This window comes from Botryllus schlosseri, chromosome 16, assembly GCF_051294905.1.
Source record: "Botryllus schlosseri isolate E-star chromosome 16, Bs_hap1, whole genome shotgun sequence".
In the NCBI taxonomy this organism is placed as follows: Eukaryota; Metazoa; Chordata; class Ascidiacea; order Stolidobranchia; family Styelidae; genus Botryllus; species Botryllus schlosseri.
Window position 1 is genome coordinate 20,642,016 of NC_137251.1, and position 22,324 is coordinate 20,664,339.

Genomic DNA, 22,324 nt, shown 5'->3' on the forward strand with positions numbered 1-22,324 from the left:
GACGAAGGTTACTACTCCTCAGGACACTACTCCACAGACGAACATACCAGTGTCTACGGAACAATCAACAATAGTGACGACTTTAGCCGAATACACCACTTCAACCACTGCCGCACCTTCGACGGCCGCCACAACCGCAACTCCATCACCCCGGGACCCCGAGTCCGGCAGGGGAGAAACGACCGTAACCTTATCTGTGACTACGCCTGTCGGACCGACTAGTGCTCGAACGATGGAGCCTACCAGAATTGCGGGTGCTGCAGAGGATACTGAACAAGGGATGACGGACAATGTCCCCTTCTTGTCCACTCGGACAAGAACGCCCGCCACTCAGGACCGAGCGAAGGCGACCACGGCAGAAACCGTATCGCCGAATTTGTACCTGACCTTGGAACGCACCGACACTATACGGTCAACGAAGGGGTTTTCTGGAACGCTGTTGAATTTGCAGGGTGGGACCGGTGCGTGGGTACTTAGAGGGGTTTCTCAAACGGAACCTACACGTCCGGATATTACTACCCACCTCCATTGGGACCTCTCGGCGACCGGACCAAAGCAGCCAACAAAGGCCACCATACCCGAGTCGCCTACGACCATAACAATAAGCAGGGCTGTAACGGATGAAGCAAGGAGTTCAGATAACCTTACGACAGGACCTAGCATAACAACACGTCTACTAACCACCGGACGTGTTACCTCGCGATCTGCACATGACCTTGTTACGATGATTACGTCCACGACATCGACAGCGACTACGATGACCGATCCCGTCTTCGCGTCAATGGAGCCAACAGGTGGCGGAACTATGAGTAAAACTACACCAGGCGATACGGTCCTCGTGACCGCCGGAGAACAGCTTTTATCTACGAAACAGCTGGTGGGGACATTGGAGGCTTTCGTCACCGACGGGGTAACGACGCAGGCCCAAGCCTCGGGACGACGAGTGCGACCGACCCGTCCTTCTCGAACGCCGTGGGTCGCCGGGCCGACAAACGCCGACACCGTCTCGAGGTCTGGGCAAGCGACGCGGAGGACAGCAGGGTCCTTTTCGGATCTCACCTGGACACCGCGTGTCCAGGCTTCTGGGAAACCATCCCAGGATGGTTTCGGCTACCGCGACAGACTGAGGGAGCTGCTACAGATGGAGGAACAGTATTCGGTAAGACATATCTTTTCCCCTACACTAGATAACGGGGGAGGGGTTGTTAAACAAGGCCCGAAAACACAACATTCAATCGTTGTGGCAATGGGGCTGGTGGCAGTAATAGTGTTTTTGTGGATTGCGGGTATGAAATACGGAAAATATAGGTCCATGGGTCAGGTAAAAAAGGTGCAAAAGAGGAACAATGAACAAATATGGACAGCGATGACGACGCTGCCTGAAGGGCCGGATTTGAAACCGAAAAAACAAGCATGACGGTAAGGGAATTTGTTTTCTGTAAAGATGAATGACTGTGTTGAACAATTATTAACAATAATTACCAAGAGTTAACAATAATTGATGATAATTAACGAAAATTGACGATAATTAACAGAGTGAACCAACGGCAGCCCAGTTTAACCGAAGGTGAACTGGTCTGACCGAGAATAACCTACTTTGAACTAGGGAAACCTACTGCAAAAGGTAATAGCGTAATCACATACTTGCAAGCATTACATCAACGCGGACTGACGCACAGTGACGCACAATGACGCGTTACCACTTCCGCCCGAAAGCTATATAAACGGCTACAGAAAAGACATAGAGTCACTTAGATCTAGGGATAGCTAGGGGTAGGTCGTCTAGAATAGATAGCTTAGGCTATAGGGCCGGTTGGCCATAGGCTAATGCATAGGCCGTAGACTTAGACTTAGATCTAGGGATAGCTAGGGGTAGGTCGTCTAGTATAGATAGCTTAGGCTATAGGGCCGATTGGCCATAGGCTAATGTATAGGACGTAGACTTAGAGTTAACGCTAGGCATAGCTAGGGGTAGGACGTGTAGGCCTAAGCTTAGACATAAGCATAGGGGTAGACTTAGGAATAGTCGCAGTTATAGGCATAGGGGCCGGCATGCTGACGGGTCCCGTTAGCATGCCGGGTTAGTTAACCATACACATAGGCAATAGGGTTAGGGATAGGTATACACTTAGGTATAGGAATAAAGATAAGGATAAACACAAACATGGGGAATGTCAGTTAGCGATTGGACGCCGTCGAGATCAGAGGTCATGGACAAGGACAGAAGACGAAGACGAAGACATAGGATGGACGCAGGCATACTAACGGAGGAATCTGTGAGTACATTAACACATTGTTATATCCTGATAACTTGTAGCGAGCACGTTAGGAATCTTGTTGTGTCAATCGGCAGTTGACCTATTCGAGTTGTGCGTTTGCTAAATCAATAAAATCAACCAACGAAACAACGCGCGCGTATCAAGTCAGGAAACATCATTTCCTGTTGTTCACATATTATGAAACTGTGACGCACGGCTTCGCTTCAAGCCGAAGTAAACATTTCCTGTTTTTCGCATTTCATGAAGATGTGACGCACGACTCCGCGTTGAGTCGAGGAAAACATTTCCTGTTATTCGCGTTCAATGAGGTTGTGACGCGCGACTTAGTATCAAATCGAGGACAGCATTTCCTGTTATTCGCGTTCAATGAGGTTGTGACGCGCGACTTAGTATCAAATCGAGGACAGCATTTCCTGTTGTTCGCGTTTCGCGAGGCTGTGACGCACGGCTGCGCTTCAAGTCGGAGGAAAACATTTCCTGTTGTTCACAAATCATGAAACCATGACGCACGACTTCATGCCAATCCGGGGTAAACATTTCCTGTTGATGGCATATCATAGCAACTATGACGTGCGACCATGGGTTGAGTCGAGAAAAACATTTCCTGTTGTTCGCATTTCATGAAGCTGTGACCCACGACTCCTCGTTAAATCGAAGTAAATATTTCCTGTTGTTGGAACATCATAATGCTGTGACGCACGGCTTCACGTCAAACCGAGGCAATCATTTCCTGTCATTGGTAACCCACATCCTCACTTCACTTCCTGAGTTTGGGTATATAGGTAGGGCAGAATAGCAACTAATGTTCACTCTGGTATAGCTATACCTGTTGGAAGGTTAGGCTAGAGGCTGCTCATGCCTGTTGCTGTAACATAGGAATAAGGATTGGGAACTGTTATAATAAGATCAAGTGAACCTTTGTAAATTAAATAACTTCAATTTGATATTCTATTAAGATCGATTGCTAAACTACTGACTAGTCACCAAGATAATGGCTGTGTGCTCCGCTATGGAAACATATACAATCGAGGGTGATGAAAAGCTGTTACCCGGTAGATGTGTTGTAGTATTGGAAAGAATCGATGAAAAACCAGTCATGGGGGGTCTCTCGATTACCAGTCAAAGTTTACCAAGACCATCACCTCAGATGGTAATGGTGAAAGTGGAAAGGGAAGAAGTCGAAAAGGCATGGATAGAATCCCTGAATTCCCCAATGGCCATAGATTGGAGGCCACAAACTGAAGTTAGAATCTGGCGTCCCTGGGAGACATGTACAACCACTACCACGACTGTAACTACCATAGCTGAATTATCGGTGACTGGCGTATGGGAAATGTTGGATGAAAATATGGAATTGTAATTGTAAAACGTTCATGTCTGTGCTGTAAAAAACTATATTCATTTTAAAGAACTATTGTATAATAACTTTGATAATGGCTGAATCCACAGAAGTGAACGAATTCCCGACTATGCCCATTTTGGAGAATGAACAACTAATGACGGGCAAATGGTCAATAGGAATAAGGCTTGCGGATTCTCAAATCGCCGAGGTTGCCAGAATGTCGGAAATAAGGAACCTTGAGACCCCGGACGATACAGAAAGACTTATGAAAAAAATCGAAATGTGCGAAGCCATGGCCGCGCTCGTAGATGATAGAAATGTCCTTCCGGGAGAATGGGGGGATTGGGTTGAAATAATCCAGGGAGCACAGGCAGAATTCTCTAAAAATTATAAGAGATTTTCTGATGCCCTGGAGGAACTAAAGTTTTGGTCCATCGACAGAACAGAGATGAATGAATTTCTAAAAACCCATTGGCCACCCCTTAATCCCTCCCTGGGTATCACACCTTCCACCCCTGCACCAAAAGACGGACCGAAAATCAAGCACAAAGCGCCGCGTAAGCAAGACAACTCGGACAGACGAATGACCCGACAAACGACTAAGAAACTTTCACGCGTAATACGGCGGTTGGAGTTTTGACTCCTCGAACGATAGGCTAAATCTGTTTTAAACTGAATAAAAACTGTTTTCGAAACTTTGTTTTGAGTTTTATTTTGGTGTCATGACGTATTGTATCTGTTTTTAAGGGAAAAATTAAATTAAGAGAATTACTAGACGTCCGTCACGTATGGCTAGATTCGGATTACCAACTGTTGAGAAGGTATATACGATTGACACTGAATGGACTAATGAAAAATTGAGAAATGGAAAACTTGGTGTGAAAATAAAACGAAGAGATGTTAAAAATATTGATGAAGATGAGAAATTGAAAAAAGGAAAATGGACTGTAGAAATAACTCGGGAAGACGTTCGGGCGGCCATGGCAAAACTCCCTAGAAACCCCAGATCGGATCGAATGAAAAGAACAAGAGAAATTATAAATAACAAAAAACGTGCAAAACTTGCGCGAATGGCACACGCAAATGCCGTACTCACAATGACTCGCTATAAGACGAACAAAGAATCTTGGCGGGCGTATAATAACTTGAGTGCATCTATGAAGGGTTTGAGTTTGCTATGCGCAAACGAGATGGAAGTGGATGAGTTCCTGGAGAACAATTGGTCTCCAGATGCCCCAACAATACAGACCCTAGAAGAAAACTTCGACGTCGGCCTATTCTTGGAAATAGACGGTCGAGACGAGTTGCCCGGTCTGGATTCCCTAGGAGATGAATATATGGAAATGTGCCACTAGAACTTAATTGTGTGTCGTTGCTTCTGTGTATCATTGTTTCGTGGTCACATTTTCGTGAACTGTACTGATTTGTATTTAAGGAAATTTAAGGTTATAAGGAAATATAAGGAAAATAATATTAAACGGAATCTTGACCTAGTTACAATGTGTTATGGCCTTGGTTGCAACCCTGGGACAGATCACAGCGCAGGTCAAGAATGGGCAAAGAAGTGGCCACTTGAGGCCAGACAGCGATTGGTAATGGGAGCGATCGACACATCGACTGTTAGAAAACATCTGATGGGTTTGTTATTGGGTATACGGACTAGGAATAATCCTAGGGTACGCTATTGGCGACAACGCACATTATCAAAGGGGAACCAGCGCGAATGGGTGGAGACGTTATCACCCTCGTATAGACAACAACTGAAGGTGGAAATAGAGAAGCTCATCGATCCGGCAATAAATCAGGAAGACCAACAGTCGCAACTGCAGGAAGGCGCCACTCTGACGACGCCACCGCAACGTCCGCCTACACGTCAAACGCTGGAACCGGTAGGAAACGCTGAAAGCAGCGTCGGGTAGGAATTTTGTTTTTTATTAGGACGATATACCTGGCTGACTGGGACTTAGGACAATTTTATCAATTCGGCATCCCTGTCAAGCCAAACTAAACGGAAGTGTCAGAGCCAGAATACGGTGGAACTTGGGAATAGCCCAAAAGTAGAAGCCGTATTCTTGTATTTTATATTATTATGTATACGGAATTAATATATAGTTACATAAACAACCATGTGAAGATACTGAACAGCAAAAGGCAACCGCCTAATAAACCTAGAATATGTCTACGTTTCAATGTTGGTATTGTTTACCGTCGGTCGTTGTGTCCGGTTTTAACGAATGGTAGTAGTTGATTAACTTCGTGCAATAACCCTGACAGCCACCCGTCCCGTGAAGAATCACCTTATAAACAATATGAAATATTTTCGCTTATCTTTTTATTTTATTTGAATTTTCTTGTTACTTATTTATTGAATTTTGTCCGTTCTGCTACCCGCCCGCACAGTACGGCATCCGCATTCTACGTCTTGCTCAGTAGTTGTAAATTATTTATATATTGATTAGAAGGGAAGAATTTATTATTTTTATTCTTATTATACTTTGAGAAGCTTATGACGGAAATGGTTTCTACTACCATTAATAATATTAAATCACGAGTTGATTTTGTAAATAGTCGCGTATATTTGTAAGTAATTTAATTTGTTTTTCTCTGCCTCACGGCACCTCTCATAGTCGGTAAATTCGAAGGACACCGCTTGGCACTTATCGTATGATAAGAGGGGTCCTTCACCTGTGCATATGCACAGCGTGCACTCATCATATGATAAGAGGGGTCCTTCACCTGCATATATATATATACATAGCGTGCGACTTTGATAGAAGAAACCGGACTTGTTGGGCATCCTTATGCTAGGGGTAACATAAGGGACAACATGCTTGGTTCATGGCACTTCTCAATTCGTACCGCACCTAAAATTAACTATGGGAAGACCGCGTTCTTGTTGGGCATTTTGTGAGTGATCTAAAGGCCTTTAGAGATCTTATGAGTGCGCTAAAGTAACGTGGCCATTGGCATTCCCAGTATGACGGAGAGGAAGGCAGGGATAACGCAATATCTTTAGTGTCTGTAAATATCGGTATATATATATAAAATGAAAAAATGAAAATAAAAATTGTGTGAACCTGTAAATAACTATGTAAATTTAAATGAAAATTTGTGACTTTTTTCTGTCCCTGCCTCATGGCATCCCTATCTATTCTAAGATTGACACCGATTGGCACTTACCATAGGGTAAGAGGTGTCATTCAACATGTATATATTGTGCAATTTGGCGAGAAGAAACTGGGCTTATTGAGCGTTCTTGTGGAAGTAGCAACGTAGGAAACAATAAGCTTGGTTCTTGGCACTTCTAACGCCTGCATTAACTATGGGAAGACCTCGTCTTCCTTGACACCTCTTGTTGATAGGTCAAAGGAACGTGGTTATTGGCATTCCCAGTGTGATAAAGGGAAAGGCAGGGATAACGCAATTGTAATGTAAATAATGTATATAGGTGACACAATAAAGCATTAGCAAATCCACCAAAAACATTCTAAAAAAATAAAACCTGAAGTATGTAAATAAGGTATAAAAATTACAAAAATTAAAATCCATAAGGAAAAAATTGATCTTCATAACGAAAATATCAAAATTTATAAAGAGAAAACTGAATTTATGGAGAAAATATTGATATTCATAAAGAAAATCTTGAAATTTATGAAAGATATATGGTAATTCATAAAGAGAAAACTGAATTTATAGAAATTTATGAAGAAAAAATTGAACTTTATGAAGACGAAAATATCGAAATTCATAAAGAAAAAATCGAAATTCATAAAGAAAAAATTGATGTTCATAAAGAAAATATTGATATTTATGAAGAAAATATTAAAATTTATGAAGAAAAAATTGAACTTTATGAAGAAAATATTGACATTTATGAAGAAAAAATTAAAAATTATAAAACGGAAAAAACTGCCTTTGTGGGGTAAATGAGTTTAACAATACGAAGTGGTTGGAGGAGTAGTTGTGTTGGACATGTAACATACAACGTGTGTTGCACGATGAGGTAGTTGGGTTGGATTTGGGCTCGGACCCTTATGTAAATGACCCTCATGTGAATGCTTGTAAAACCGACAGGTGCCAAGCATTCAAACTATGCGAATTTGAGAGGGGGGAGAAAAATGACGCAACATACGTGTCAGTATCTATACCCTCGTGGAATTATTCATCTATCGGTACCCTGGCCTTATGCCTTGGATAAGACCGACCTGTTTTCCAAAATGTTAAGGGCAATATTCACCATGAATATGAGTCGGTACCTCTACCTTATGCTTTGGATAAGACCGACAAACTTTCCAAAATGTTTAGGGCTACTATTATAATTAATAGTGATCGGTACCCTGGCCTTATGCCCTGGATAAGACCGACAGATTTCGAAAACGACTAGGGCCACTACTATATATATCCGTACCTTGATTTTAGATACTGGATAAGACGGACATATTTTCCAAAATGTTAAGGGCAATATCCACAATGGATATAGATCCGTACCTTGATGTTAGATCCTGGATAAGACGGACAGACTTTCCAAAATGTTTAGGGCTATAACCGAGGATGATTAGGACTAGAATTAGGACTAGAATTAGGACTAGAATTAAGTAGGAATACCTCGGGCCAGTACTGCTATCATAAAGACCTTAGGAAAAAGAACCCCGAACCTGTCCACACATGCGTTTTTCGAAATGAATGTGTCAATGGTTGAGTAGGACATTAGAAATGGACCCGTCTTGCCTGCACATTCGTTTTGCGAAATGGATCTGCCTGGCAAGTATAGTTGTCGCATCGTGATCTGTATATGTACGCAAATTACTGTGTTATAGTGACGTTACGATAACAAATCTCGCAATAATCTGATATGTGTCTATTTAAATGTCCTCTATGTGAACATCGAATGTGCCCGAAAACGCGTATGACAATACCAAGTGATAACGTCTGAAAACGCCAAGAAGGAAATGCCATGCTCGTACCAAAACCATAACAAGACAATTTTTTGGCAATTTTGAGCGACTTGAGAGTGCCAACTCTAAGAGTGCAAACGAGATCCCGAAAATATTACTCCTCTCGAGGGCTTAACGAAGTGTAATAGAAGAAATAAAAGGAAATCCGGCACAACCATCAATCACTGCTAACAAAGGGACAGTGAACCAAAGGTTGGAACGTGCCAAACCAAGCCCGCAAATCACGTTAACGGTAACGGAGGAAGAGGCGATCATGACAAGCTGCGGCAGAAAAACTGTTTCATGATCAAAGGAGTCAAAGAAATCGGGTTTGAAAAGAGATGCACGAGACTGGGTGCTCAAACGTACAATTGCCAAAGGTGTTCTGAAAATACGATGATGGAGATCGGAAAAGGAGCGTTGGACGAGCAATGGCATAATTCAATCTGCGGCACGGTGACGGGACACGAGCATCATTACGAACTGTAGCGTAACGAAACCCGAAAGGGACCGGGGATATCTGGCAGTGTTCTACTAAGCGACACCTTGTTAAGGGTAGTAACGCACATGTACTTTAACGAGGCATATTGATCATGTTGATGGGATCAACGTGCACTTAACCGGGCGCATGATCTTGTCAATTGGATCAACGAGGCGACGTCCTTAATGTCAGAACCTTCCGGCGTTACGTGTCATAACGAACTGATGGGTACTTTCATGCGAGGGTGACTATGATGTGTTATTGTATAGTGACGCCAATTTTCCTTATTGTGTTCAAACACTGCATTTAATGTATCTTTGACCGATACAATCAGGTTGCTTTAAAATGGCGCTAACATTTTATGTCTTAGATGCGTGTATGAGTTAATGAACATTTAATATGTGATAGATTGGTTGTTACTACAGTAATTTAATAGCAAGTACTGTGCCTGCAGATAATGATTAGGCCCTAATTACGCGTTATAACTAGCTACGCGCCCTTAGACTAAGCTAGGACCCTCTACCTTATTGGAGCATGTGTAGAGTTTAGGATTCGTGGTAAATCAGGTCTGTTGCCTGTGAGACACGGTACATGCGAATGAATAAAAAGCTTACACCAATACTAAAGGAACCCAGAGAGATGACGGATTGTAATCATCATTAGTTCGTGCATGACAATTGTGTTTGAGGGATGTGAAACGATTTGTCATGTATGTACTTTTCGGCAGGAAAGGCCGTCACATGCATTATATGTGTAAACCAACCGTGGAGCTACTTTTCGGCAGGAAAGGCCGTCACATGCATTATATGTGTAAACCAACCGTGGACTACTTTTCGGCAGGAAAGGCCGTCACATGCATTATATGTGTAAACAAACCCTTGGATATACACACATTTTCGGCAGGAAAGGCCGTCGCATGAAAATGCGTAAACAAACCTTGGAGTATTTAAAATGTTTTAATCGTGCATGACGTTGAGTAGGTTAAACCATGCCTCGTGTTATGATTGATGAATGTTGTGTATGCCAATTTAACCGAGTTTTGCATAGAGTTACCTCGTTTCCGCTTGCATGATTAATATTGGAGTATTTGGTTGTATTAAGGTTTAGATTACACGTTAGCATAGGTTAGTTTAGAATTCTGGACCTGACGGTCATTGATTACTTGGATATAACATTGCAACCGCTACGGATACTTCAATCAATATCCAAGAACGTCGTCTGGACAACTCGAGTACAAAAGAAGAGTCAACTCCTCACCGCGAAATAACCCGAACCAAGTGTGGGCTACTCGCATAACAATCGTTATTGGAGCTGCACTTTAAAATATCTGGAGGCACCACTGGGATAATTTCCGGTATAACGTTGACCAATCGATGTACTCAAAGACGACCATCGTGAAAGCCGTACTCGTCGCAACCGTCATCACATCCGTCATCTCACTATTGGTGACATTAGCGTCGGCCTACATACATCTAGCACCGACATTCCTTACATCCCTCTTTCTACCCTCATCCACCACAGGAGAACCCTCCCGTGACATCACCACAACAGCCGAGGCGGTTGTTGGACGAGTAATCGAATTCACGACTCCGGGACCAGTGGTCCTGAGGAACCGAACCTCGCCCGAAGGCGTTCTCTCTCAGATCGTCACCAACGTTACTAACGTCACCTCTTCCAGCCAATAAGAGGTTCAGCATCAGCAAACAGACAATCTAAGTTTTCAGCAAATTATGCAAAGAATGTTAAAATTATTTAAAAAGAAAAAGAAGCCGTCAAAGGCGGCTGGCGAACTCGAGCAGGGAATCAAGCTGCTAAAAGCAACACAGAAACGCCACGAAGACGTACGGCAACAAGAAGAACAGCTTGCCAGAAACGTAGCAGAACAAACAAAAGCGCTAAAAGAAATCAAGTCGACTCTGCCCGAGACGATGAAAGGGCTGGAAAAAGCCAAGAAGGAAGTCAGGCAGGCTCAGGCCGACCTCAAAGCAGTGTGCAGCGCAACTTCTAAAGCAAGCGGGAAAGTTTCCACCGCAGTGCTGAATGAAATTCTAAAGTCAGAATTCGAACTGGGCGTGGCACACGCGCAAGTGACTGGAGATAAACCTCCACCACCTCCTTCTTTGTCTGTAATGGCTACAGCACCTCCACCGGCATACAACCCGGCTGCGGTACGAACGAGCATGGACATAGCACCTATGCCCACATTCACAGTTCAAAAGGGTCTGGATTGCCATACGGTAACGGCGGTGTACCCTACGTTGCCGGGCTCGGAAACAGCCCCTCCGTCAGGCTCCAAGCCTGGACTTGCTCCGAGCTTCCGCACAGGAAGCGGGACACGCCCTAAACAAATAGGCGCGGAGGGAGGTCCGACCGCAAGGTCCTGCGATCATCTGCGAACGCTTGCCAGCATAAATAGCCCTCGTCTAACAAGATACCTCGTGGACACGCCCGGTCCGCTCCAATCGGAGGGAACAGAAACCGATACTGGATCGGAATCCGACGGTGGCTATCCGCTAAGCCACGAACAGCTCAATAAGTGGCTCGAGGACCGACAGGCGACTCAGGGATCCAAAGGTCGGACAAGCAGTACAGACAGCGATCAGACAAGACACGTTACCTTCCGGGAGGACCAACGACCGCGAAACGGTGACGAGAGCCCTGGTCGCATAGAAGACAAGGTCAACGCCCAGCTGAGCCGACTGACTCAGAGGATGGACAAGGCGAGGGAATCTTTGGCAGCCTGCAGGAACGCCACGACGAACCTTCTCAGCCCTGAGCACTTTGCTACGGGATACCATGGGGACGAAAGATCGGGTAGCCCAGAGTACCTCAGCCTGCCGCAATACGCGTCCACTCCAAGGGAAGGCGGGGAGAGACCACGAAGTCCAGCCCCACGTCCGCACCCACTCCCGCAACACCCGTTGCTCACCACGCCTGTGAGGTTCCAATCGGAGAAAGAAATGCTACAGCTGATGATGGATCCAGGGGATATGCCCCTTCTGAAATGGATGGCGAATACAATGAAACGCGTACGACACGGTGAAGGTGACACCGATGCAGACATCATCCTGGCCAACGCCATGCAGAAGAAGTTGCGAAGTGCGGGGCGTACCAAGCAAGCCAACCAGCTGGGAAACTTCTTTAACACAAATTCAGGAAATGCGAAGTGGACCTCAGTGATGAAAGCGCTATCGCTATCCAATCCTCAAGGATTGGTAAACAATGAGAGGGTAATCAACGATTTCCGAAGAAACTATTGTTGGGAAAAAGAGCCATTGCCGCTATTGAACAGCGCTCTGAAACAGCTGGAGATAAACATGTATGACGAGATCAAAGCGAATCAGGATGGACTGCGACTTTTCCGCAATTTGCGACAAAAGTTACCAGAATCCCTTAGACTGCTCATGCGGGGTTGGGACGACAAGTCATGGCAGGATGTGGCGGAGGAACTGCAGTTATACTGGAACTCCGAGTTCTTGGACGAGCAGGAAATGAGTCTACCCACTCGGGTGCCCGATAAAACACGCGAGAAGTCGATGTCACTACCGCCGGTACACATCTATAATGTTCAGCCTGCGGGGCCCATGATGCACAGTTATCCCACTCACGGGAGTAGAGAGGGACAGTTAAACACTCCTCCTGGCCCAGGAACGACGCCACCTCCGGTGGTGCAGCCACCTTCACCACTGCCGCAGACGGACATGTTTGGTGGTGCGAGTACACCCCCTAGACCGGTAGGACAGATGCCGCCGCGACAATTGGCCGATGACGGCCGACGTCGCAACCCACATCGTATGGCTCGGACCGGCCGTCCGCCTGTCAACAGCGGGAACGGTTATGGACCTGGAAGACGGGTACAGGCCCCGAGGCCTGGACAAACGCGACCTAGAAACGCCTACAACGCACCGTCAGGACCTGCGGGACAGCCGAGGTTTCAACCTGGACCAAGTGCTTCGAATCATGGCCCGCGAATGATGAGTCCACGAATGATGAACACACAGGATTCAGGAATGGGGGGAGATAGCTCGCAAATCACCCCGTCAAACAGCCAGGAAGCTCGCAACATAGCAGAAACCCAAGGTGAGAGGTACAATTTCCTTGGTAATCCTAACATCTTCGCCCCTCTAGGCTTGTACTTGGATCCACCTCGGGGACAGGCACTCTCGGTGTGCTATTACTGCAAGGCGCCCGGACACCAGTCCCGCAATTGCGTGGCCAAATTTATCCTTTGGCTCAACGACGAGGCACTCGCCAGGGATGACACCTTAGGATGGGTCATACGAGCGCGGACACGGCCAGTACCGGCCTACCTAAAGGAAGCCGCGGAACGAAACTGGGGACCATTTCTGAGGCAGAATAACCTGCGAACGATCCGGGACCTTGACAGGTACCTTGCGACCCAACGCTCTCCTTCATTTGTTCAGCGAACGGTCCTGTGCGAAAACTACTTCGACACGCGACCGAAGAATCGGGATAGGACCCATTGGCACAATAGGGACCAATGGGGTCCCCAAGGACCGCCTGCTCAACCACCCCAGAGCAATGGCCAGGTAGCCTGGACGGAACCACAGTACCCTCGAAACCCGCGTCGGTACGATGCCTCACACTGGACGGATGAAGAGCTCGATCAAGGAATACAGCTCTCAAAAAACGTCTTGGGGTGCTGATTGATCCGGTAAATCAGCTCCCAGACAATTTACTTCCACAGCACGCAAAAACTTTACATAATGCTTCTTTACCCCTATTTACTTTTCTTGATACACCGGATAACCCTCTACGGCCTGACTTTACGGAGTTATTCGGCGGTCGGCTTTTGTACTTAGTGGATTCAACAACTGGTACGAAATTTCTGGCCGACACGGGAAGTATACCCAATTTAATTATGAAAAATGTTGTAAAAGCGATGTACCCAAAAAGTTGGGAGGAACGCCAACCCCTGGATATGAAGTTACGTGGTATAGGAGGTTCCTCCCACGTAGACTCCTTAGTTATAATAGATTTTGATGGACTACCGGTTCCATTTGCAACCGGGAAAGGAGTCCCACTCAATATTATCGGCTTAAAATGGATTGATCAAGTTCAACAACTACCAAGCATAGCAACCGAATTGAAAACCCCGTCTAACGCAAATGAAGAATTGTCTTTAGTAACGCTACATGACGAGAACCCGTGTGATGAACGGGACGGAACCAACGTCGGAAACAGTACTCGCGACACTGTAATCGACGATGGGTTGATGGATGCTGCAAACCAAGATAGCGTGGAGCGGAAAATTGCCGCTGGCGCGAGTACCAAGATGGGAATCGCCACTGGTACGAATGACGAGTTGAAAATCACAACTAACGTCACACAGAACCTATGGGAAACCGTTGGTGTCGAGACAGGAATGCCTACTGACACCATGAATGAAGACGTCGAGCGTGGAATGCCCGCTGGCGTAATTGAGGACCTGCACGAGAAAACTGGTCCTATAAACTATCGCGGATGCACTTGTTCGGATGAATGTAATAATCCGGCCCATAGATGCATGGCGACCACTACAGCTGACGAGGACCTGCACGAGAAAACTGGTCCCAAAAGCCCTCGTGGATGCACTTGTCCGAAGAGCTGCAGAACTTCGGCCCATAGATGCATGACGACTGCTACAGCTGACGTCGAGCGTGGAATGCCCGCTGGCGTAAATGAGGACCTGCACGAGAAAACTGGTCCTACATGCTCTCGTGGATGCACTTGTCCGAATACATGTGATGATTCGGCCCATAGATGCATGACGACAGCCACAGTAATGACTACTGTCCCAAAAGGTTCAAACGAAGCAGCTATTGTCGATCAACCGGATATACGTCCGGTTATGTCCGACAAGGAGTCTTGGGATTTTAGGATGCACGTCTCCCCAGAAACAGGGTCCCCGACGGGAGAAATCGATTCCGTCGGCGTGACGGTAGGCGCGGGCACGCGCCGAGATCAGAGGCCTATGGCAAAGGACCTCACCCTCTCTCCACCAACACCGAAACCTCGATCATCACGAAACCCACACCAGCCTATGGCTGGACCTGTTACTACGTATATTTTACAGAAAAACACTCACCCAAGCGTCAAGACGGAACTTGAGAATATCTGTGCTCAATCAGTAGCACTGGCCAAACTCCCGTACAAACCTCCTGACCTGACGACCCCAGAAAATACCATCATACCTGATGGAGTCTGGAAAGCCGTCTACGCACCGTTTGCGTCCGAACTCGAGGACCTGCGGGGCCACCTCGGCGCCCCACAGGCCATGAAATACAGATGCGACATCGAACTTAAGGATCCTTCGACGAAACCGTTTGTATCCGGGCCTTATAATCTGAAGGGGGAGGGCCAGGCGAAGGCACTTAAAGAAGCAGTGGATAACTTCCTGGACTTGGGCGTCATCGAACAAGGATTCGCCGAATGGAAGTTGGCTATTTTTGTCGTTCCACAAAAAATGAATGAAAGACAGAAACAGGAGGACGGATGGAAGCAATCATGGAGGGTTGTTCAGAATCTCCAACCTCTAAATGCAGCCATAAAGTCGATAGAAGTACCTCCGCCTCTAGTACCGGATGTAAAGCAGCTCGCCCAAGGCAGAGAAGTACTTTCACTCCTAGATTTGAAGAAGGCCTATTTCCACATGGATGTCACGGAAAGGTCTAAACAGTACGTGGGCATAGCCATCAAAGGAATGCACGTACGATGGCGCAAGATGCCGATGGGCTTGAAGACTGCGGTTGCTCTTTGGAGCGCAAACATGCAGGAATGCGTGGTGAAACCCATCACGGAAAAATACCAACAACATATGAGACAAAATGGCCGGACGGATGAGGAAAATGCGACGCCTATGGAGGCCTACATAGACGACATTTTCCTTAGCACAAAAACGGTAGACGACCATTTGGTACTACTACGTCTGGTATTTGAACAACTCGCTAAGATGAAATTGACGGTCAGCGTCAATAAATGCTTTATTGGAAAGCGGAGGGTAAACCTATTGGGTGCAACCCTGACGGGAAAAGAAATCGAAGTTCAGCCCGAGAGGATAAGGGCTCTGCGGGAACTTTCACCGCCCCATAACATATATGAGTTACGGGGATGGATTGGCGCTCTCCGCTACATCTCTGAACACATCCCGGAATTGAGCTTGAAGCTAGCTAAGTTCGACGCACTAACAGGCAACGTCCCAGCAACTCAAGGCAGAGTGACGCCAGTACTTTGGAACGATGAACTGGTACAAGACTACAAAAGGGCACAAGCTTCGCTCGACGATGCCAGGGTTTTGTACCACCTGGATCCGGAGCTCCCCCTTTTTGTAGAAACGGATGCGTCAGATGTAGGATTCGGGTCTGTGATCTTCCAGACGGAGGAGGGAAGTAAACCACCGTTTACTGACGTGTACCCGATAGCCTATTACAGCCAAAAATGGGTAACTTCAGCGGCAAAAGCCTACGACCCATGTACGAAGGAACTAAAAGCCCTAAAAGATTCGGTGGAAAAATGGCAGTCGATGCTGCGTGCCCTACCCTTTACGATAATCACGGATAACACAGGGGTGTTCGGACTCCTTAAAAGGATGACGGACAAGGCAAAGAATCCGAGTCCAAAGCCCCTGATTCAAAGATGGCTCAATCATCTCTCGGGATTCCAAATAAAGGAGGTAATCCATTTAAGCACACTACAAGTATTCACGTCGGATGGATTGTCTCGATCCTATTGGATGGAGATGGCCGCTGGGGACGACGACCCACATGTTTGGGCGACAATCCCGAAGCGAGAAGAACCTTGGTACACGCTGAAAATGCCCCGCGGAGAGAAAATACAACGGGTATTGATGTTTCACTGCCGGCACGAAAGTTGCGATAACGCAATGGACGGGCACCATCCTTGGGAAGATACCTGCCGTGTAATCCGGGAGAAACTTGGCGTACCAATGGATATCGAAGAAATAAAATCCATCATGGGGAAATGCGACAGGGCCGTAGTCTCAGAATCAGGACTCGCCGCCGCACATGGGCATACAAAGGGAATACCTCCTCCGTATAAGGAGTACAAAGGGAGCGAGGTATTGTACCATATGACCACCAAGGAAAATGCAAAGCACATTAAGCTTTTGGGCATTGAACGAATAAACAGGAGGTTTATTCATCTAAGCAAGACAAAAACGGAAAAGTCAAGAATGCGCAATACGGCTCTGCGCATGAACGCTGAAGAATTGAGAAGCAAAGGGCTCAAATTGTTACAATCACATAATCCAGACGTCGTGCTGTGTAAAGGACCGATCCCCGCCGAAATCTTACAGCGGGATTAAAGACGTACGGCGACATGTGAAAATCCTATAAAATGAACGCAGACGGAACAAACTCAAACCTCGTAACTACTTTTATGCTGAGTCAGCACTTTTTCGGGATAGATTCGAGAGAATGCAAAGGGAAAAAGGCAAAAAGAGAAAGTGCGCTCCATGAAAACAATGAGTGCTCATGGGGAAACATTAAAGTAGACGTGTTCACCATGACCGGGAAATACCGGCGTGTAGTTCACAAGTTCCGATGTTTGGGTTCTCAAGAAAATTATAAGGTGTACCTTGTTCTTGAGCTATTCTTCTTGCTTCATAACTGTTCGCTGGAGTGTAGTCTCTATTATCGATAAGCACATCGGTTCTACCTTTCAAGGTCGGCTGATTCCGATTTAGCTGAAAACGATTCTTCTTTGCTTGTCGTTCAGGATTCCGCCGTGTGGGTTCCACCGTGTAAGTGACCCCAGCTCCTTGATACAGCGTTTGACTTCTCATGTCTTCCGAGCTCCTAGTAGGGCAGCACGGCATGTCTCTTGGAGTTTGACAATTATATATCGTCACTGGCGTGGGCATGGCTACCGGATAAGACGCGGGATTCAGTGTATTAACGGCTGTCGGTATTTGCCTATGCACTGGATACGACGCCGGAGTTGCATACGGTTTTATCGCGGCTTGGCCATCCATTTTCTCACTATTCCAAAATTCCTGCAACAATTTGGCGATTTTTTGCCATGACAAAAATTCGTAGCCCTGTAGCAGGGTTCTCAGGGTGGGGGGCAATAGTGACCTCAGATTTCGAAAGAGTCTGATACCATCTGGGTCGCCCATTACTATCTGATCGAGGGGCAGGTCCATCTTCCTGATAACTCGATGAATTTCCAATATGGGTGTCTTTGTCCAATTGAATGACTCGGCAAATTCACGAATCAACGCATCCTTATTACACGTCTCAATTGGGTTGGCCAATGACAATATTTCCAAAGCGTCTTGCCACTTTGGATTGTCAACGCTAAGTATATCTGCCAATTGCTCCGCTTCATCCAATCTCTTTGCCATGATTAATTTATACTGTATAGCGTTGGCCAAGATTCGGTCCGCTATCGTATCGCCATCGCCATGTGGCACACACTTGAGTATATCCTCGATAAATCGCAACAACGGCATAATTCCTGGCGATTTCATGATGGCTAATATTTCTTGCATCGTCATAGGCTTCGTATTTGGTACATCAACATGACTCTGACCTGAATCACTACTTTGATCATCCAAGTCAATGAGGTCGGACTCTGCATCATCGTCCTCCTTATCATCCTCGTTCCCCTTATCATCATCGTACCAGGTGACTTTGGTTCTTTTCCCTGGCCGAGGCACCACAATCCGCCCTTGGCGCTGTGTGTTTTGTGGGGTGAATAACGGCTTCGCAATTAAACGTGAACGTTGCGATGCTAACAATCGTGGCACTCCTTCCGAATCCGGTGGCCCAAGAATTGATCCTCTGATGACATGGTGATCTGGAATCACATCTAATCCAGCCACTCCCACGGGAAATGATGACATTTGCATAACGCCAGGATTTGTCATAGTCGGTGCTGCACCGGGTTGTTTCAGAATTTTTTTCGGTAGCGTGGAATTACTAGAACTTGGAAGCAAAGCCTTCGTAAATACCGGAATGGCTTGAGTTGAACGATAATCTGGCGGTGGAGCGGACGGTTTCGGGTTCGTCAATGTAGGCATAGAAAGTATTTTTGACACTCCCTACGTTTTTTCAAAATCCACACCCGCTTGAAATTGTCTCCTCAAAACCTGGTCCAGTGTTTCAGCGGATATCTTGGTGCTGACATTTTCGGTGGCTTTTTGTACCGCATTCAAATCAATTTCCGCTTGTTTGACATCTTTCCTAGCCTGTTTCAAATCTTTAACGGTTTTGGGTAGCATAGATTTTTACTCCTTCAAGAGTTTTGCTTGGTCCTGAACCTCCGATACTAAATGATCTTTTCTAGTTTGAGTCGCGAGATGTCGCTGTTGAGTGTTTTCATGAATTCAATATTTTTTTGTAGTGCAGAAGCGTCATTTTTTCTCTTTTTCTGCCAAAAAAACTTCATAATTGCTTTAGAATCACCCCCTATTTACTGAATATTTGACACATTCGCCGTCATTATGAATTGCGCATGGTCCAATGACTTTATGACGTAGCAAGCGACCGAGAACACTATTATGCTGCAAACGCTAATAAAAATTGCGATCCGGCTGCTTGATCGTGGCCGTGTGAGCGCAAGTCCTGTAGCTTCTGAAGACGAAATCATCCAACAAGAACAATGATCACCAGGCGCCTTGAATTACAAGTCCGAAGTGGGTGCCTCCATATGTGTTAGTAGTAAGATCTTGCCTCCAATCTTGTTAGTAGGAAGATATTGTGTTTTTCCTGGTTCTTTTGCTTGTAATTCAATTTGGCAAATCACTGTTGCAGGTGGTGCAGCCTTCGAAGTGTCTTGAGCTTCCAGCGACCTCAAGGTCCAGTTTAAGACAGTATATGTATCATATTTAGCCTGATATCGTACCTTAATACAACCAAACACTCCAATATTAGACTTTACATTCAAGTAGCAATGTTACTATAGCAACAAACATTCGTAAAATGCATCCAACTGCTACTACAGCCTTCTAAAACCATGCAATTCAACACATATGCGATCAAGACCATATTTCAACAGCAATTCGACCTATCCTATAGTCTATTTCATGTATTCATAATTGACGCAGGGCAAAAGCATTCTGGTGAAGGGCTTGTTACATCTTCACATTATCGTTTAAGGCTGATCAAGATTATTGTGTATTTGTATAATCTAGGGTACTTATCTAGTTTTATGACGGTTCTCACAAGCAACTTGTCTTGGTTTTATAACCGTCTAACCTCACTCAAGTGTAGGGGTCCTAGTTGCTGTTGCGTGAACTAGTTACAACGCATACTAAATAATTCACACAAAATCACACAATTTTCAATATACATTGATCCAAAAAAAATGCAATAATTACTTCACATATATACACAATCATGTAACTTCTATAGGGTTGGGCGTGAATTTATTCACCATTCTTCTGGGACTAGAGATCGAAACATCTCTATTTAGCATCCCGTAAACAAAATATCTAAATGATTCAAACTTCTAGGGTCATTCTACCCACTACACAAAACGTTATAACCTTTTATCGTTAATTATAACCTCTGTTTCAACCTGATAAGGTAAGGATATATATGAATTATGCTATCATTACGCCCTATATCATTATTTATAAACAATCCGCGACTCTCATTTAAATCGATACGCAAATATATATACTTCATGACACATTTGAATAAAATATTCATTTTATTCCCGAAGCTTTTCGGCTGACGCTCGTCAGGGGAATATCGCCAGCAATAATGCGAGAATTCGAATAACTATGTTCAGCAACAAAATATATCGCTAATTATGACGTCACACAGACAATATACAAAGTTGGGAAAACGAGAGAACTGCTGCGTTGGCATGGAGATAGCGAAGCAAAACAGATTAATGCGCGATTTTCAAATGATACACAAATTCTTTCTGTTGGCATAGACTAGGTTTGCTCATAGTGATGATCGTGGACTCAAGAACAGACAAATGAAATAAATTGCGACCCTTAGCCAATATAGAGAACATGTCCTCGTGATAGTTAGCAGCACACGTATGATTTTCTAGTAAATGTTTGCCTATAGAAGATTTTTGACCCATGGCCTGGTTATGTTCAAGAACAAGCGGATTGTTAAGCTGCGAATTTGAGATATAAGATTTGACAGACGGTGGAATGTGTTCTTTGATACGGTCCTGCAACCGTTTGGAAGTTCTCCCTACGTACCGACAATCACAGTGGCACTTGAATTCATAAATTACGTTGCTTTGTTTTATAGCGTGGAGAACGTCCTTTCGGGTTGCAGGAAACATTGGTATCGTGGTAAAAACAACATTGGTTTTCACCGCTGGATAACAGCGGTAGATTGCTGAAGTTATCTGTTTCTCAAATCGATAAGAAACCGGGCCAAGCCAAGGAAGATGAATGTACACATCCCTATTTTCACGAGAAATTACTTCGGGGGTTTCTTCTGGTTTGGTATCATTCCAATGACTTAACTTTTTACTTATTGTCCGCTTAATAACATACTCTGGGTATCCGTTGTCAATGAAAATTTTACGGATGTAGTCATTAGTAGTAAGTTCATTATTCAATTTGACCTCGGAACAAATCATCAACGCCCGGTGAACCAAGGTGCCGATTAAATTGATTTTACGACTTTTTGGGCTGAAAGAGCTCCATCGAAGGTAATGACCCGAAAATGTGGGCTTCCTATAAACGGAGGTAAGGAATTTGCCATCCCGTTTCTCCACAAGAACGTCAAGGAATGCCAGGCGATTGTTAATTTCTTTTTCCGACGTGAATTGCAATGCTGGATGTAGTTTGTTTAAATTTTCCAGGAAACTATCACAGTCAGATTCATTATCGAATATCACGAACGTGTCATCGACATAGCGATGGTATGATAAGGGCGGTTTAATACAAGAAGAGAAGAGCTTATCTTCATGGAATCCTACAAATATATTGGCTAGAATAGGACCCAATGGTGATCCCATTGCTACACCATCAGATTGCCGGAACATGATATTGTTGAAGCTAAATTCAACAGAACACACAGCGTTTCTCATCAATTCAATGAAGGTAGCTCTCGAGAAAGGAGGGGGTATTAGCTTACCGTTATATAGAGCATCAGCGCAAATATTCAACGTCTCATTTAGTGGTACGTTGGTGAAAAGACTCTTTATGTCGAATGAGCCTAGCAAATTATCGCGCGCGGATAGCTGTGAGCGACGCATCTCATCAGCGAAGGTAAAAGAATCGCGTACGCAATGCGACCCGTAAAGTTCGCGAACAGGTTCCAGTATGTTGATCAAGCACTTCGCCAAC

The 22,324-nt window shown here is 45.2% G+C and overlaps 2 long non-coding RNA genes across 4 annotated transcripts in view; one reads left to right on the plus strand and one right to left on the minus strand.

Moving 5' to 3' along the window:
- LOC145459406 (uncharacterized) overlaps nt 1-9,457 on the minus strand; it is a 261,295-nt gene extending 251,838 nt beyond the window's left edge. Inside the window, exon 1 of the long non-coding RNA XR_013921396.1 lies at nt 9,101-9,457. This is a non-coding gene — a long non-coding RNA (uncharacterized LOC145459406). The remainder of the gene's footprint in view (nt 1-9,100) is intronic.
- Nucleotides 9,458-10,121: 664 nt separating this feature from the next.
- The window catches only part of LOC145459390 (uncharacterized), a 117,628-nt gene continuing 105,425 nt past the window's right edge, over nt 10,122-22,324 (plus strand). For 2 of the 3 annotated variants that reach the window (XR_013921368.1, XR_013921363.1), the window contains exon 1: nt 10,127-10,137. This is a non-coding gene — a long non-coding RNA (uncharacterized LOC145459390). Of the gene's footprint in view, nt 10,138-22,324 lie in introns of all 3 variants that reach the window. The other variant, XR_013921365.1, reaches the window with a different exon arrangement.